Genomic DNA, 17,605 nt, shown 5'->3' with positions numbered 1-17,605 from the left:
ACTTACAGTCATTCTGTACCCATACAACCCTCTGTTTTTCACTTTCAGAACAGTATTCAATAAATTACACGATCTAGTCAACACTTTATTATCAAATAGGCTTTGTGTTAATGATTGTGCCAACTGTCAGCTGATGTAAGTGATGAACATATTTAATGTAGGCTAGGCTAAGCTATGATGAAGGTTCAGTGTATACATGCATTTTTGACATAGATATTTTTAGCTTATGATGGATTTATGGGGACAAAGTCCAATTATAAGTTAAGGAACATCTGTAGAGGATGCTGTTGCATACTGTCCAGGTTCCTTTTACCCAGCTATTGCATCTATACTCCTGATACTATGAGATGAGTGCTAAGGACTCACAATAGACCCCTTCTCCGAAGAATTGCCCTTATCCAAATGGAGGCATTTGCATTCCCCACCTCTACCTCTATCGTGTGTTTGTAAATCTTTAACACTCAGCTCTCTGGAAAAGAAATGTATGCCCTTATCTGTCTGTGTCTATCTCTACTTTTATTAAAAGTTTTACTGGTATGAAAGATGTATGTTATGCAATAATAGTAAAATATCTAATACTCTTTACTCTAAATTTAGTATGGCTAGTTGATTCTTACGGAATGCTTTCCTTTTTTTCTTCTTTCTCTCTTTTTTTAAAAAAACATTTTATTTATTTATTCATAGAGACACAGAGAGAGAGAGAGAGAGAGAGGCAGAGACACACACAGAGAGAGAGAGGCAGAGACACAGGCAGAGGGAGAAGCAGGCTCCCTGCAGGGAGCGCGATGTGGAACTCGATCCCAGGACCTGGGATCACAACCTGAGCCAGAGGCAGATGTTCAACCGCTGAGCCACCCAGGCGTCCTGTGTCTGTCAATTTCTATCTAAATACTCATATTATGGCTGATTTCAAGTTACCACTGTGATGTCACAAATCTGAAATTGGAAAGAGATGCTCATTAATAAACCATTATATAGTATTTCTACCCACAGCATATGATAGATGTAATTGACTTCAAGAACATGGATAAATATAAAAAATAAGGGCACCTGAAGTGATTCATTTTGAGTATTTTATTACCTTTGTTTTTTAACATACTTTAATTGTAAATTTATATAATTTACTTTCTAATAGCAGCTGTGTTTAACAACCAGCTTACAAAATTTTGAGAAATTTAAAAATTGGCCCTCACCAGCCATACAAGCCAGCTTCAGTATACCATCCCAGATTCCACTTTATGCAGCCTACCACCACTGACTGACTGACATGAAGGTAGAGAAGCCCATCTCTTTTGCCTCTGTGGGGCAATTCACAGGACTCCCTGTGGACTTGGCTAAAGCTAGTCTCCAGTTGAGATGACATTCTTGTTTAGACTTTTTCCCCTCTGCCCAATTATACCTCTCTCATTCCCTTTTTCTGAGAGCATCCCATGAATAAATCATTGGCACAAGAATTCCCATCTCGGGATCTGCTTCTGGGGAATCCACCTAAGACATTGTCTTATTAAGAATATGTGTGGTAGGGCTAAAACCTAATTGAGAAGAGTGAGGAGTGAATTGTAAAGTGAGGAAATGGAGACAGCCCATGTACACAGATTGAGAAGAGCAATAATGAGTGAGAAAATGAGTGGAAAGTGAGCGCACTACAAAGTGCATTGACATTGCTGGACCATGAAGTGGGAACCAGGATGGGAGAAGAGGAGGCACTGGAATCAGTTCTTCCACTTTCTTCTCCCAGCATTTTATTCTCTTTCTCAGTGTCATAGCATTTATCTCATTTTCTTTTCTCTTTTCTTTTCTTTCTTTCTTTTCTTTTCTTTCTTTCTTTCTTTCTTTTCTTTTCTTTTCTTTTCTTTTCTTTTCTTTCTTTTCTTTCTCTTCTCTTCCTTTCTTTTCATTCATGACAGAGAGAGAGAGGTAGAGACACAGAGGGAGAAGCAGGCTCCATGCAGGGAGCCCGACACAGGACTCGATCCCGGGTCTCCAGGATCACACCCTGAACCGAAGGCAGTGCTAAACCACTGAGCCACGCGGGCTGCCCCTTTATTCCATTTTCTAATTATATTTTCACGTATGTGTTTGTAAACAGTAACTGGCTTTCCCCCATATATTGAAAGGTCTTTGAGTACAGGGATCTTCTCTGTTTCATTCTCCATTGAGCAGGCAGTGCCTGATGTAGTGGTTCTCCCAGAATATTTATTGGAAGAGTAAGTGAATGAATGAATGAATGGCACGCAAATGGACAGATGGGGTAGCACAAGTTTGTGTATTTTTGGTTTAACATATTCAAAGTGAGTTCTTCTAATTAAAGGAAATTAAAAATGAGAAGAATTGTCTTTTATATTTGCCACATATTTACCTTTTTGGGCACCTTTGATTCTTTTGTGTAGATCCAAGTTTATATCACGTGTTCTTTTCCTTCTAGCTAAAGAACTGTTTTTAGCATTTCTTATAGTACAGGTCGGCTGATAGCCGATTCTCTCAGCTTTTACTGATCTGAGGACATTGTTTTTTAATTGTTTAATAAAAAAATTCATACACAGCGTATGTTTTCATTTTTGTTGTTAAACCTATAAATGTGAATTATAAAAGTAAAGATTTCACTTCCAAATGTAACTGTAGGTATCTTCAGATGAGGGGATTATAACTGATTTTTTACTTCTTTTTGCTCATCTAAATTGTCTCATTTGGTCATATTTTTCTTTTTTATTGTGGTAAAATATATGTACAATATTTACCATTTTAATAATTCAGTGGCATCAGATATAGTCACAATGTTGTGTAACATCACCCACTATCTAAACTCAAACCATTTTATCATCCCCAACAAAATCTCTGTACATGTTAAATAATAACTTCCCCTCGATTTTTCCCGCAATTCCTGGTAACCTCAATTCTACTTTCTATGTCCAAGAACTTGCCTATTATAGGTACCTCATGTAAGTGGAATCATATGGTATTTGTCCTTCTGTATTTGACTTATTTTATTAAGCATAATATTCTCAAGACTCATCCGTGTTGTAGCACATATCAAAATTTCATTCCCTTTTATGGCCAAATAATATTCCATTGTATATATAGAAAAGTTTTGTTTATCCTTTCATCTGTCAATTGACAATTGGGTTGTTTTACCTTTCGCCTTTGGTGGATAATGCTTTGGGTACAAACACCTGTTTGTGTCTGATTCCAATTCATTTGGATATGTGCTGAGTCATATGGTAATTCTATGTTTAGCCTTTTGAGAAACTGCAAACTGTTGTCTGTAGCAGCTATACCATTTTGTATTCCCACTAGCAATGCACAGGATTCCAGTATCTTCATATCCTTGCCTACACGTGTTGTTTTCTGGTTTTAAAAAGTTACAGACATCCTAGGAGGTGTGAAATGGTATCTCATTATGGTTTTGACTTATATTCTCTTAATGATGAATGATGTTAATTACCTCTTAATGTATGTATTGATAATTTGCATATCTTCTTTGGAGAAATGTTTATTCAGGTCCTTTGCCTATTTTTGAATTGTGTTGTTTTGTTTCATTGAGTTTTAAGATTTCATTTTGTGTTGATATTAATTTCTTATCAGCCATATGATCTGCAAATGTTTTCTCTCATTCAGTGGGTTATTCTTTTACTTTCTTGGTAGTATCTCTTGGTACATAAAAGGTTTTAATTTTGATGAAATTCAATTTATCTATTTTATTGTTTGCTGACTGTGCTTTCAGTGTTATATTCATGAAATCACTGTCAAATGTAATGACATGAAGATTTTTACCATGCCCTTCATTTTTGAAGGATATGTTTTCTGGATATAGAATAGTAAGTTGATTTTTTAAAAATTCAGTACTTTAAAGATGCTGTTTCATTATCCTCTAGTTTGCATTGTTTCTGACAAGAAATGTGAGGTTATTATGATCTTTGTTCTCTTGTATGTTCCTGTTTTTAAGATTCTGTCCTCTCACTGATTTTCATCTTTTTGACTCTGATGTACCTTGGTGTTGTTTTCTTTTGGAGTTCATTGAGTTTCTTGGTTTTGTGGATTTGCAGTGTTCATCAAATTTGTAAAAAACATTCTGCCACTATTTCATCAAATATATTTTTTTGTTCTCCTCCTTTCTCTGGGACTCCAATTACTTATTTGTGAGACCACTTAATATAATTCCACATATTATTTATTAAGGCTTTGTTACTTTTTTTTTCCAGTCTTCTTTCTTTCTCTGCTTCAGTCTGCATAGAATTTACTACTATTTCATTCTATGTCAATTGTTCTCTGAGGAAAGTCTTAAGTCTTGATTTTACCCGTGATTAGAAGGCAGAAATCTCAGATTTTATTGACAGTGATCTTCTTTTTGTTTTTTTTTTTTTGTTTTTTTTTAAATTTTTATTTATTTATGATAGTCACACAGAGAGAGAGAGAGAGAGGCAGAGACACAGGCAGAGGGAGAAGCAGGCTCCATGCACCGGGAGCCCGATGTGGGATTCGATCCTGGGTCTCCAGGATCGCGCCCTGGGCCAAAGGCAGGCGCCAAACCGCTGCGCCACCCAGGGATCCCGTGATCTTCTTTTTGGAAGTATGTGTGTATGTATGTAGTTTAAGTAGCCCAGCATGGAGCCCAATGCAGAGCTGAACTCATGATCCTCAGATCAAGACCTGAACTGAGATTCCCTGAGATCCTTCAGATCCCTGAAGCTGGATAGATGTAGATTTAAATGATATATACATCACTTAATAGCTGTATAACTTTGGGAAAATTATACTGTAAACATCAGCTTTCTATTCTATTAATAGGACTTATTCTACCTACTTTACAGGATTACTGTGAAATGCATACTAGGTGTTTAGTAAATGCTAGCTGTCTTCTGCTCACTCTTAAATTGTTCACTCTGGTTATGCCAACAGCTATGCTTTCATTTGGTTTTATGGACCAGTAGGTACTTTAATGAGCCTGTCCTCTCAGTTCCCTTGATCACATATCGACTTATCTTTCTGCAAATTATACAGTTCCTTTGTGATTTCACTGAGTTTGTTAGAAAAGTAGACATAGCATTTTACAAAATTAATTTAGTTAAGCAAGGAGAGATAGAGAAATCACCTAAGTTTAAGGATCCCATTTAGAGACGATAGATCCCAGAAAACCTAGGAAGGTCCCTTATTTACTCTGTTTGCCTCTTTATATTTCTAAGTTTTCTCACTGCATAAATGTTACTACTTTCATATCCATGGTTCTCTAACCAGGTGCTGAGAATGGCAGCAAAAATAAGATAAAACAAGATAATTTAATTGTTTCACGATCCCTAAGAAATTCAGGCTATGAGAAGCTGGAAGAGCAGGACTTGCAGCATTACTCAGCAAAGTATGAAAGTAACTTACTGCCATAAAATGGATGAGGCTAAATACCTGGAGATGCTGAGCTGAGATTATGATTTCAAAGACCCTCTGTAGTAATGCTGACCACTAAAACTTTGTGAGGATTGGCATGTTCTGTATCTGCACTCTTCAATATGGTGGCCGTTAGCCAGCCACAGGTAGCTTTTGAGCACTTGAAATACGGCTATTGTGACTGAGGAACTAAAATTTTAATTTTATCATTTTAATTAATTTAAATTTAAATATTCATGTGTAGCTAGTGGCTACCATATTGGACAATGTAGTTCTATAGCAATCCTATTTTCATTATATGAAGAACTTGTAATAAATCAATACACTTACAGATGGTCTTATCAACTTTCTATTGTAGATGTGAAAATGCTAGATGTGGGAAAGTTATTTGGGCAGGCAGGCTATAAAACAAGAAAGAATGTGTTGGATATTGCATGTGCTGGAGTCCTTTGATATACCTAGAGGCCCTTGAGTTAGAGTAAGGACTCATGTCATGTTGGTCTGACCCATGGAGTAATGGGTATCTGAACTCTTAAGGTATAATTTTTAGAACTTTAGAACTTTTATAACTTTATTTTTTACTCTGCCACTAGTATGGACACCACTGCCCTGTCCTACTTTTTCAACCTAAAATAAGTCCTTTCAGGCTAAATGAAGATGTTGTATTAGATTGTATTACCTTTAAAAGAAGTTCTTGTTACTACATTCTTCTTAAACATCAATTCTCAAAATAACTTCAATCACATATTTAAGTAGAATCGAATAATACGGTCAATTTCACATGTATTATCTCCTTTATTCCTGTCATTGGCCTTGTGAGTCAAACAGAGTGGGCATTATTATTTCTGCTATATAGACGTGACTACTGTGGCTTCAGAGAAGTTCAGTGACTTGCTCTTGGTCATCCAGGAGTTGAACCAAAACAATTTTACTCATCGTTTATTCTTACCCTCATTTGCTAGCTGTACTAGTTCATGAGGCCAATTGGCTTTTTAAATTGATGACTGGGTTTTCAGTATCTTCAAAACAACATGAGGCTTGTGTGGCCTCACCTCACCCTTATAATTTCTGTGCTTCAAGAGGAAGACAGCTTCGATTCATGTCAGTTGTTTAAAATTAATGGTACACTCATATTTTATTTAATAAATATTAATGGTTGGATTTGGCAGAGGGCAAAGGGCTATTTTAGACCTTTCCTGTAAAGAAGATCATTATCACACCCCCAAATTTGATTTCTAGAGTGCTTATTTATCAATATTTATTAGATGCCTTGGTTACTCCTAATTATCCTTCCCAGGTCGTGGTACAGAACTCCTTTCAGGCAGTGTTACCTCGGCTAAGTGTGTTCGAGCGCACTTACTTAGCAGTTCTGTCCTTCAGCAGAGATTTGTTCTGTCTTTGAGATAAAACTGGGTTGTCGTCGTTTTTGTCAGTACACGATACAATAGAAATCCTAAATCAATAACACTTTTTATTCCTATGCAATTGATGCAGAACAGCCTTCTTCACATTGAGGTTTAATGTGTTGTAAATTAATTATCTGGAATGAATACGGGGTCAATGGACCTTGGTATGACCAGGACGTAATGTTAAAGTGTTCCATTTCCTCTTCCACTCCTCAGCATTCTTACTCTGTCTTTTGTGTACGCCTGTTATGCCATCTTCTGTGGTAAGCTCCCTTAAGAGTAGTTAATGCCCCTCTAGGGATTGATCGATAGAAAAAAATTTGCTTTACCATAAATTTGCTAAACTATTTTCTGCCTTCCAGGCAAAAACGGGACATTTTTATTTGTAATACATATAGTGGTACTTAAAAAGAGAAAAGAACATTTAATTGGAATTTGAAATTGCCAAATTCAAACTATCACATATTTTCCCTTAATTCAGAGTGATATCTGAAAGATTTGTGCAAATACATGTGGGTTTCATCGTCTACCAGTCTCTGTTGGAAATGAGAACAATTGTTTATTTTCCAGAATTCAGTTCAAGAAAAGATAACTTTATCCGTCCCATAGTCTAAATGTGGATATGATGGCAGCCCCATTTCAAATGATAGAAAATCAGGCACAGTGAAGTAGATTTTTCCATCAGAAGCACAGCAATTAAAAGGAATTCACTAAGTTTTAAAGTACTCAATTTTCTATTTTCTTTAAAATAAGAATGAGAGAGGCAAACTCCATTATAGTTTCGAGGGTAGCTCTGCTATTAGTAGCTATAGAAACAAGGTAACCAGGTAGTGAATAAGAGATAAAGAGGGAGAGAGGGAGGGAGGGAGGAATAGAATGTGAATAGGGCAAATAAAACCACCAACCTAGCTGTAACACTTGAATACTAATATCGTGATTTAGGAACAGGTGAATTGGAAAGTAGATTAGCCAATATCTTGGCTAGTTTATCATCATGAACACTTCATTGTTAATGCCTGGTTTCTCTGACACTTGGGCATATAGTGCAGCATCCAAACAAAACAAATACAACCATCTTCAAAGAAGAAGTAGTAGTAAAGAATAGGGATATAAATATACAACGCCAAATTGCAGGAAGCACACTGGGGTCGGCTTCATGATTTTTTGCAGAAGCCCTTTCCCTCCTGTCAGGTTAAGGGATGGAGAGTGGAACCAAATCTGCTTTACTTCCCTTGACAACGAGGTCAACACTACTTGTAAATGTGACCTCCTCCCATTGCAGCTGTAAAGTGTCAAAGGTGGGGAGCTCAGTGGGGACACGGATTTCCTACAAGACAGCACATTTTCCAAACTCCGACTTGCCACATGCCTGGTGGAAATGCCTCTGATCTTAGTTTAAGTTCTCCGGGAATGTTTTCAGCTTAGACTTTATCCTCACATCTGTCCTGGATCAGCAGACGGCATTACATTGTCGCTTGATCTTTAGAAACAAACACCCTAACAACCAAGCTGGATGCTCTACGTGGGCAGCTTTTTGAGTCCACAGAGTGGATTTCCTTGCTAGTTAAGAGCCTCAGAGGACCATGCAGGTACGGAATCTAGCCTCCGTGCTTCAGTTTTAGAGACATCTATTACAGGATATCCTGATAGATACCCCAAATGGCGGTAACTGCTAAAACCTAAGCTTCAGTGAAAGGGAGGCATATATTTTCAGTGTGTCATCATCCTGAGCTACTAAACAGGATAGCAAGGAGGTCAGTGTGTGCCAAATACGGAAGCAACCAAAGGATTTCAGGTTTTCAGAGTGAAATGATATATTCCTTCTAAGAGGCAGTGTCATAAACGGGTTAAGAGCAGGGGTTGGCACACTACAGCCACAGGCCCAATCTCGTCATCCACCTGCCTTTTTTCTGGTAAAGAAAGCTTTATTGATATAGTTAGGCCTATTTACATCTTTATGACTGCTTACCCCCCTGCCATGGTGGATGGAATAGCTGTGACAGAGGCTGTACGGCCTGCAGAGTTGAAAATATTTATTGTCTGGCTCTTGATGAAAAAAGTCTGCCCACTCCTTGTAAAGAGTGTGGGCTTTTGAGGTACACTGTCTGGAAAATGGATCCTGGCTTCAGTATATACTGGCTATGGTGCCTAGAGCAGATATTCTTTATGTTTCAGTCCCCTAGCCTATAAAATGGGCATCCCAATAGCAGTCTCCTTTTGGGTTGCTGGGGAGATTATATGACTTAATGAATATTATCTTAGGGATCCACCTGGCTTGGAGTAACCAATCCTATGCTACCGCTCACCTTTTCTTAAACTACTCTGAAAGAGTTCTAGATCTCTACTAAAATTATTTTTGCTTTCTACTGGGCACAGGACAATTTTATATTTTTAGGAACATTAAGTTTGTAGGCATCAAGACTCTTATTTCTTAAAAAACATGCACATAAGCAGCCTACTCTTATTAGAAGAAGTTACAAAAACTTTGGTCACCTATGGGATTTTTCACTTATTTAAAATTTCTAGCATTGTTCAGATTTTGGCACCAAATGTGGTTCACAAAGAACTCCAATCATTTGTTCTTAGAATACCCCAGTAAGGTAGGCAGAAGCAAATCTTTTTTTCTTTTTTTTTTTTTTTAAGATTTTTATATATTCGCTCATGAGAGACACACACAGAGAGAGGCAGAGACACAGAGGGAGAAGCAGGCCTCCTGTGAGGAGCCTGATGTGGGACTTGATCCCAGGGCCCCAGGATTATGCCCTGGGCCAAAGGCAGACAGTCAGCCACAGAGCCACACAGGTAGCTCCGGCAGAAACAAATCTAAACCATTCTACCTGGCAAAGGTATAGGATGAGACCGATGGAAGAAATGTGGATAGTTCATTCTGAGAGACCCAAGCCCATGCCTTTGAACCCTTAACCTTGTGTCCTCATATTAGGAGTCCGCATCCTATTGCACTGGAGACCAAGGAGTCACGGGGAATTATTCTCTGTGGTCCCTGGCTGGTTGTACCAGGAAACGTTGCCAGATCAGCAAAGTATGTGTCCCATGGCTCGATATCCCCTTCCTCTGTCTGGTGCCTCCTTTCCTTGTTATCTTTGGCTGTTCATGAGTCCCTATGTATTATGCTCTTCAGGTCAGACTGCTTCCAAAGTGACTCATGTTCCAGGTGATCTTCTACTCACTCCATAGTCCCTGAGCAAAACTCCCAGTTTGGGATCCATCTATAGCAAGCCAGAAATGGAACTGATCAAAGTGACTTCTTAAGGAATATTTATATTTCAAAAGGAGAACATTTGATATAAATGAAACTCTAACTAGTGAGGTGTTTCTGAGCAGTGGGATCTTCCTCATGCTTGTTGCTTTCTCTAGTTGAAATCCTTCTTTCCTCAATGCCTTTGGTTGGCAATTTAGCACCCCGACTTCTGAAAGATTGCCAAGTCTTGTACTAGGCCAGATTATATTATCCTATTATGCCAAAGCACCACTTGTAAAGAAGGTGCTCCCTGTGTAATAATGGGTTGAATGTGATGGTGTAGTACCTCTAATGAGTGCTCCTTCAAACCCCCAAATGGCACCAGACTGTGCATAGCATGTCTTAAATACATCAGCCTGGAAATTGGGGAGTTTCATGTAAAGAGCTGCAAAGCAATCAAGTATATACTGAGTTCCCTTTTTGTTCCCCTCCCAGTGAGGAAATTGCATGTTTGGTGGAGAATTTAGAGTATAGTTCCTACTGGGCATCTGGAATTTGTGACTCTTTCATAAGTATTGCACTTTATCCTATCACTCTTTAAACTCTGTTGCTGGGTGTTAAGGAAGGTACTTGTTATGATGAGCCCTGGGTGTGTATGTTGAATCACTGAATGCTACTCCTGACTCCAAAGTTATACTATATGTTAACTAATAGGATTTAAATACAAATTTGAAAAATAACTCCTAACTCTGTTGAGACACTTTCAGGTCATTTCAACTCATCTGGAGTTTGAAAGACTCTCTATAACCCTTTTCATAAGGTATCCTAGATGGTGCCAGGTACAGGATTTTGTTTACTTAACCTGTATCTAATAACATCAATATATACTGGTTAATTGTATTAGAACTCTGGATTTACAGAGCTCTTTTCTTCCTTAGAGTCTAACTTATTTTCCCAAAGGTTATTGCATTTTCACTTAGAGCACCAATGTAAGTTAGAGGGCAATTTCCATGATTTCATTATTTTAGAAGAAGGCTTGGTGTCAAAGTGACTGACTTCTCCAAGGTCAGCCACTCTTCAGATAATGGACCTGGGATGATAACTCAGGCTCCTTCCAGCTCCAGCCAGTTCCCCTTTGTAGACCACACTACTTCAATGGCGTGTTGTGTTGGACTGCTACTATGGCACCATACTGAGGGTTTGTGTTGTGAAGTGTCTTTTAAAGAAATTGTTTAGCTTGGCCACTAAGCCTTTTGGGTTAGTTTGCAGAGGAACCGACCTTACATTGAATGTCTTCCTATGATGAGCGTGAAGGCCTACCACACAGGGGAGCTCTTTCATCCTTACTTACCAACTCTGAGCAAGACTCAGACAGGTTTGCTTCTGCGTGGAAGAACTTATTTCTTCACCTGATACATAAAATAAGGACGATAACATCAGTTTTAGAGATAAGCGCAAGATGCCTACATTTAAGACGAGAGGCATATAAACTAAGCATGAGTTACTTAGGTAATAAAATACAGATATTTGATTTTAAAATTGTAAAAAAGTAAGGTTTTTTTTTGAAACCAATACCTGGAAAAAAGAAAAAAAGTCAACCAATACCTGGGAAGGAGCCACAGCTATTGGGAAGACAGCATTCTGAGACAGTAGGGGGCTCCTCTCTGCTACTTATATCATCAGCTAAGAATTTTCATTTCATAGGGAATTGGTTTTACTTTTGGGTGAAGGTCACAATCCCTTTAACACTTGTTCTTTGTCTTGTACCCCACCATGTGCCATCTTGAAGTGATGCTGGGAAACAAGGTCATTTCTTGGGTTGGTTGCATTGTAGCTGCTTGTTGGTTTGTGTGGATCTATCTAGCTTCTGCACCTGGAGTGAGAATAGTGTTTGACAGCTTCATTGATACTCTCTCGTTTGAATCCATGGAGACCAGAGTTCCTCTTGGGTCTAGGTCATGTAAGTCAGCAACTATATAAATGTTCAGTGAAAATGAAAATATCTTCAAATGCCCCATAGAGAAAAGAAGAGCTTTGATGGGTAGTTCAAATTGGTTCTTTCTGTAATTTACTTTTTTTCATTTTCATTAGTGTCATTCTTACTTTTTTTTTTGTTCGTTTTTTTAAAGGTTTTATTTACTTATTTATTCATCACACACACACACACACACACACACACACACACACACACAGGCAGAGACACAGGTAGAGGGAGAAGCAGGCTCCATGCAAGGAGCCTGATGGGGCACTTGATCCTGGGATTCTAGGATTACGCCCTGAGCCAAAGGCAAGCACTAAACTACTGAGCCATCCAGGGATCCCCCTGTCATTCTTACTTTTGACATGCTTCCTTAATGATGAAATTTATTATAACATTGTGTTATAAGCAAGATATTTCAAGTTAACAAGATATATGATACAGGAAGAATTGACATTGAAACAGGAAGCAAAGTAAATGGAAGAAATTACATATTTAAAACACTCCATAAATGGGATGGTCAGTTCCTGAATAATTGAAAGTGATGTATTGGACAAAACCTTTGGAGGTCATGGAACATTACATTTAAAGTAAAAATTTTAGGAACGCCTAGGTGGCTCAGCATTGGGTGTCTGCCTTTGGCTCACAGCGTGATCCTGGAGTCCCGGGATCAAGTCTCAGATGGGGCTCCCTGCATGGTGCCTACCTCTCCCTCTGCCTATGCCTCTGTCTCTCTCTTCTCTGTGTCTCTCATGAATAAATAAATAAAAAAAATAAAGTAAAAATTTTTTTAAAAAAAGAAGGATGCTATAATTTTTGAGAATTATTTTATTATTTGTATTTTACAGGTGAGGAAAGTAAAATTTTGAGGGGTTACTAAATAGCTTAACTAAGGTCACAAAGCTACCTAGTGGTAGAGCTGGGATTCAGGAAAAAGTCTCTTTGGCTCCAAAAACTCTCACTTTTTTAGTGGTGCCTTCAGGAAGGGTGGGGGAGAGAGAACACCTAACAAAGAACAGGATACATTATAGGGTGAGATAGAGGGGATAAACCAGTTCAGGAGACCATGGGAAGTAGGCTTCCTGAAGGCAGAAACTCAAAGTCTCTTGGAACTTTTGCAACTCTCCCCTTTGCCTTGCTCCCAACCCAGTAAAATTGTAAGTTATTTACAAATGCAGTAGAAATATCTTAGCTACTTAAGAAGAAAACTAATTTTAAGGATGTCTATTACACTAAGAAAATTAATAGCACTTATTTTTCTCTGTTTTGCATGATTACTCAAATGGAACTAAGGCATTATGTATATATTTCACACTTTTCACTCTCTCTTCCCCTCCATTAAGTACTTAGTATCCCAAGATGCAGTATTATTAAATACATCAGTATAATTCCTTTAGACAGTTTACATAATTAATTTACATAATAGAACATACAGAGTATCGTCTGTTCTTCCCTTCAAATAACCAGTCTACATTTTATGTTATGTGAAGAGAAAAAAAATCAATAATTTCCTTTATTTATCTGAGCTTCCCAGATGAAGGCAGACTTAGTAAAAAATATATGTGTGAACTGGTAAATTCATCAACTTGATCACAAGTCTTTATTAATTGATACTTGTGACTGCAAACTATTTTTTTTTATAAAGGAATCAGCTTCCCTAAATTCTATTCTAATGCTAATAGCAAATAATATCATTGCTATAGCTGGGCTTGTGTTATCTTCAATTCCATAAAATGTCTCAGTAAGTTAGCTTAATTGTTAATAAATCTAAATTTAAATTATCCTATCAGAATGATTTATTAATTTAGATAGAAATTTAATTTTGCAATATTTCTTACATGAACCATTTAAGATCTAGATTGTCTCATGAACCATTCAGTATCCAAGTCATTTTAGAAGAGAGCCATAAACAAAATATGCAGTAACTTGGGCTTATCTCAGCTTATATTTAGGATGACTGAAAAAGTAGTGGTGTTTGCAGATGATGGGACCTATCTGCATTTATTGTATTCAGTACAAGAGAGACAGTCTGCCCATGCTAGATCTGGAGGGGAAATTGTTAAAGGAGTAAGTTCTAGAGAACAATCTAGGTGCATGTGTTACAGTTCAAAAATAGGGAAACAGAAAAGAGAAGGGAAAAAAATTCACCTGCAGTAGATCTGTATGGAAGGAAGACTCTGACAGGTGCTACAGGCCTGCCTATAACCCAGGCCTGGACCTGGACTCCTTAGTCACTCTGATTGGGAATGTATGGGCTGAACTGTATCCCTCCAGATTCATATGTTCAAGTACAAATACCCTCCAGTACCTCAGAATGTGACTGTTTGGAGATAGGGCCTTTAAAGAGTTAACTGAGGAAAAAATGAGGTCTTCATTCAATATGGCTGGTGTCCTAATAAGAGATTAGGCACAGACAATATAGTCATAGAGGGTGACCACCTTAAGACACAGTGAGAAGGCAGCCATCTATCTGCATGCTGAGAAGAGAGCTTTCGGAAGAAACCAAATCTGCTGACACCTTGATCTTTGACTTCCAGCCTCCAGAATTGTGATAAAATTAACCTCTAGTGTTTAAGGCTCCAGGCCTGTGGTATTTAATGGCAGCCCTACCAGAATAACACAGGAAACATCATTGGAGATGGCTGGAGAAGCTAGGCAATGAGGCCAAGGAGATATGGGCTCAGTGGGAAAACGGCCCACTTTGGAATTTTTATTTTTTTAAATGCCTATCAATTTTAGTATTTACAGCAGAGTGAGTAAACTCATACCTCTGAGAAAGGGAGATGAAATTCTTTGACTTTTCTGCTATCCCAGATTCTTCTTTTGAGCTCTCTCTTTTTCATTATCTTTCCCTTCCGCGTGTCTTTTTGCCTACATCCTTTCCCAGGTAGGCTCATGCCTACCAGTTACTATCCAGTTAACAAAGCTGTGCAGTATGTCCCAAAGTCTGTGGTGTATTGGTGAGCTTTGATTCATTTTGCACCCTGCTTAGAGTGAAGCATATATTTGCTGCTTAGTGAACTCTTCTCTTGACAGTGAGTTTCCATATGTCATATTACATATTTTCCATAAGTCCTGTATTTCATATTTCCCACAGACAACAGGATGAGAGCTAGCAAGACCTGAGCAAGGTGACCAGTGGAAAAATAGGGAAGAATGTTTCAGCCCTAAGGAGGATCTAGGGTGTTTTCTAGTGAAGCCAGTGCTTCCTGAGTCCTTATTATAAAAGGCTCAGGGGTCACAGGGAGGGTGTGGGTGATAACAGTACCAGGTGATGTGGCTACATCTCTGGGCAAAGATCTATGCAATAGTAAAGAGATTTCTTCAAAGAAAAAAAAAGAGATTACTTCTTGGGGGTGTTTAAGTTCTTTATTTAATAAAAATTAAATGTTTAACTATGGTAAAAATGACATAACATAAAATTTATTCTCTCAACCAATTTTAAGTGTTCAAGTCAATAGTGTTAAGTATAGTCACATTGCGCCTAAGTTCTTAAATAATGAGTCATATGGTAAAAATTCCACATTCTTACATGATTTTTGGCACAGATGATCAAAGATAGTCATTAGATTTTTATTTTAGAAATAATATAAAAATAGTCAAAAACATTCTAATGTGAAATTGATTTAATTGTACAGGAGTCCACAGACATAGCGTCTACTAGGAATAGGCTCTGTTTCAGATGACTGTGGATGTCGCAGTGAACAAGATAGACCAGAGCCTGTTTTTACTGAGCTCATATTTCTAGGGTGTGATGGGATGACGAGAAGGTTCTCAAGAACTGCAGAGGGTTGGAGATGTTACCATACTTGCAAGCCAACAAGTTAGCCGCTACAATTTCATGACTCCTGGGTTAGAGTCAAAAGAAAGTTTATTATTCATATCAATAGAAGTACCAGATAACCACTGTTTTTCTTGTGCTGGTTCCCAGACACCTCTGTGCCCCCAGGGCAATGTGAAGAGGGCCAGGAACTACCCCCACGTACAATGAGTTATCTTACAGGAGAGGGACCTTAAATTTGGGGAATCCGCATCTCTTCTAATGGGCAGTAAGCATGCCTGTTCTTGGCTTCATTGGGGGAGACACTATTTCGTTCTTTCTGCCTGTAAGCAAATCTTCCTTTTCCCCTGAAGGGAAGCACTGTCTCTGATTTCATAAGTTACTTGTTATGCAAACATTCTTGGAAAGATCATCCAGAAGAAAGGAAGCAATGCTTCTTTTGTAAGATGTGCAGAAGCATGAGGGACCTAAGGAGGATTGTCTCCAGCAGTAGGTAGGGTGGAGATATTGATATTTATACTGAAATCTCTATACAAACAGGAAGGAGTCAACTCAGGTAAATTTACATCTGCAGTGGTGGTTCCCAGCATCGGTGCCAGCAGTCCTGTGAAAGAATGAACTTTATATTACCTGGTAGAGTGACCCCGTGCCACATAACCAGTGTGGATCAGGACTTATATTTCCACTGCCCCTCACTTGCTGTGTCACTGGGCTGATTGAATAGCTTCTATAAATCCATTTTCTATAACGTAGAAATAATAAAAGCTACCTTTTAGAGTTAGTGGAAGAGTAAGTGAATAATGTTTGTAAAATACTTAGCATAAAGTCTGAATATAATAAACATTCAATAAATGGTATATTTTTATTTACTGAGGACGTTCTAGGTGTCCATAGGCTTTACTTACATCATTTAATTTAATCCTCACAACAACACTGCAATGTAGCTATTACTGTCCTCATTTTGTAGATTAGAAAGTGAAGACTCAGATTTATCTGAGGTTACCAGTTAATAAATGCTACAGCCAAATCCCAACACAGGTCAGTCACTGTCAAAGCCCACACCATTCACTACCCAATAGAGTTTGGTACTCAGTGCCTGTACTCTCCAGGAAAATTTCCCAGCTCTAAATCCACCTCTGCCATTTATTATCTGTGTGATTTTGAATAAAATCCTTCATGTAAAATATGGGAAGGATAATAGTATCTTTAGGTAATATGGTTATGAGGGTTACCTGAAATGATACCTACATAATCCTTGACAAATAGTAATGAAAACTTACATTTATTGATGTTTCTAATATTGGTTTTTATTGCTATTTCCATGACGATAATATGGTGGCAACGTTATTTATTCCAGATGGTCCTTTCCTTCTTGGAAACTTGGGTCTCAACATTCAGCCTCTGCGATAAAAGTTACTTGTTAGCTGTACATTAGAATGGTTTTGAGGAACAATAAATACATGGATTATAAAGTAGGGTAAGGGCTTGATACATAACCTCAGATTTGATTAGAAGAAAGAGGAAAACATAATGTTTTATCAGTATAAAGGCGAAATTGCTTTTCTATTCCATCTTCCATTTCTCCCATAATTTTGGTAAATTATACAGAACTGTAATTGACCCAAACAAATGGATAAAATGTCACTTTATTTGCTTTAGCTCATTATATACATTTGCTCTATGGATTAACTTACCTTACATACATTTCACACAGCATTTAACATTTATTTTGGAGAAAAAAGTGCTAGTAATAAGACTTCTCATTAATGCGTTCTAGTGAGTATTTGTCAGTGAAGTAAACCATTTAATTATTAATTTCAATAAAGAGTAGCATTGAGGGCAAGTCAGTAGGACAATGAAAAATT

At 37.8% G+C, this 17,605-nt stretch overlaps 1 long non-coding RNA gene across 9 annotated transcripts in view; it reads left to right on the top strand.

The window, feature by feature from the left end:
* LOC140635963 (uncharacterized) overlaps positions 1-17,605 on the top strand; it is a 176,078-nt gene that overhangs the window by 139,674 nt on the left and 18,799 nt on the right. The window lies entirely within an intron of this gene.

This window comes from Canis lupus, chromosome 6 (assembly GCF_048164855.1).
Source record: "Canis lupus baileyi chromosome 6, mCanLup2.hap1, whole genome shotgun sequence".
NCBI classification, from domain to species: domain Eukaryota; kingdom Metazoa; phylum Chordata; class Mammalia; order Carnivora; family Canidae; genus Canis; species Canis lupus.
Note: the sequence above shows the minus strand (reverse complement) of the source record. Positions and strands in the feature narration are given on the sequence as shown.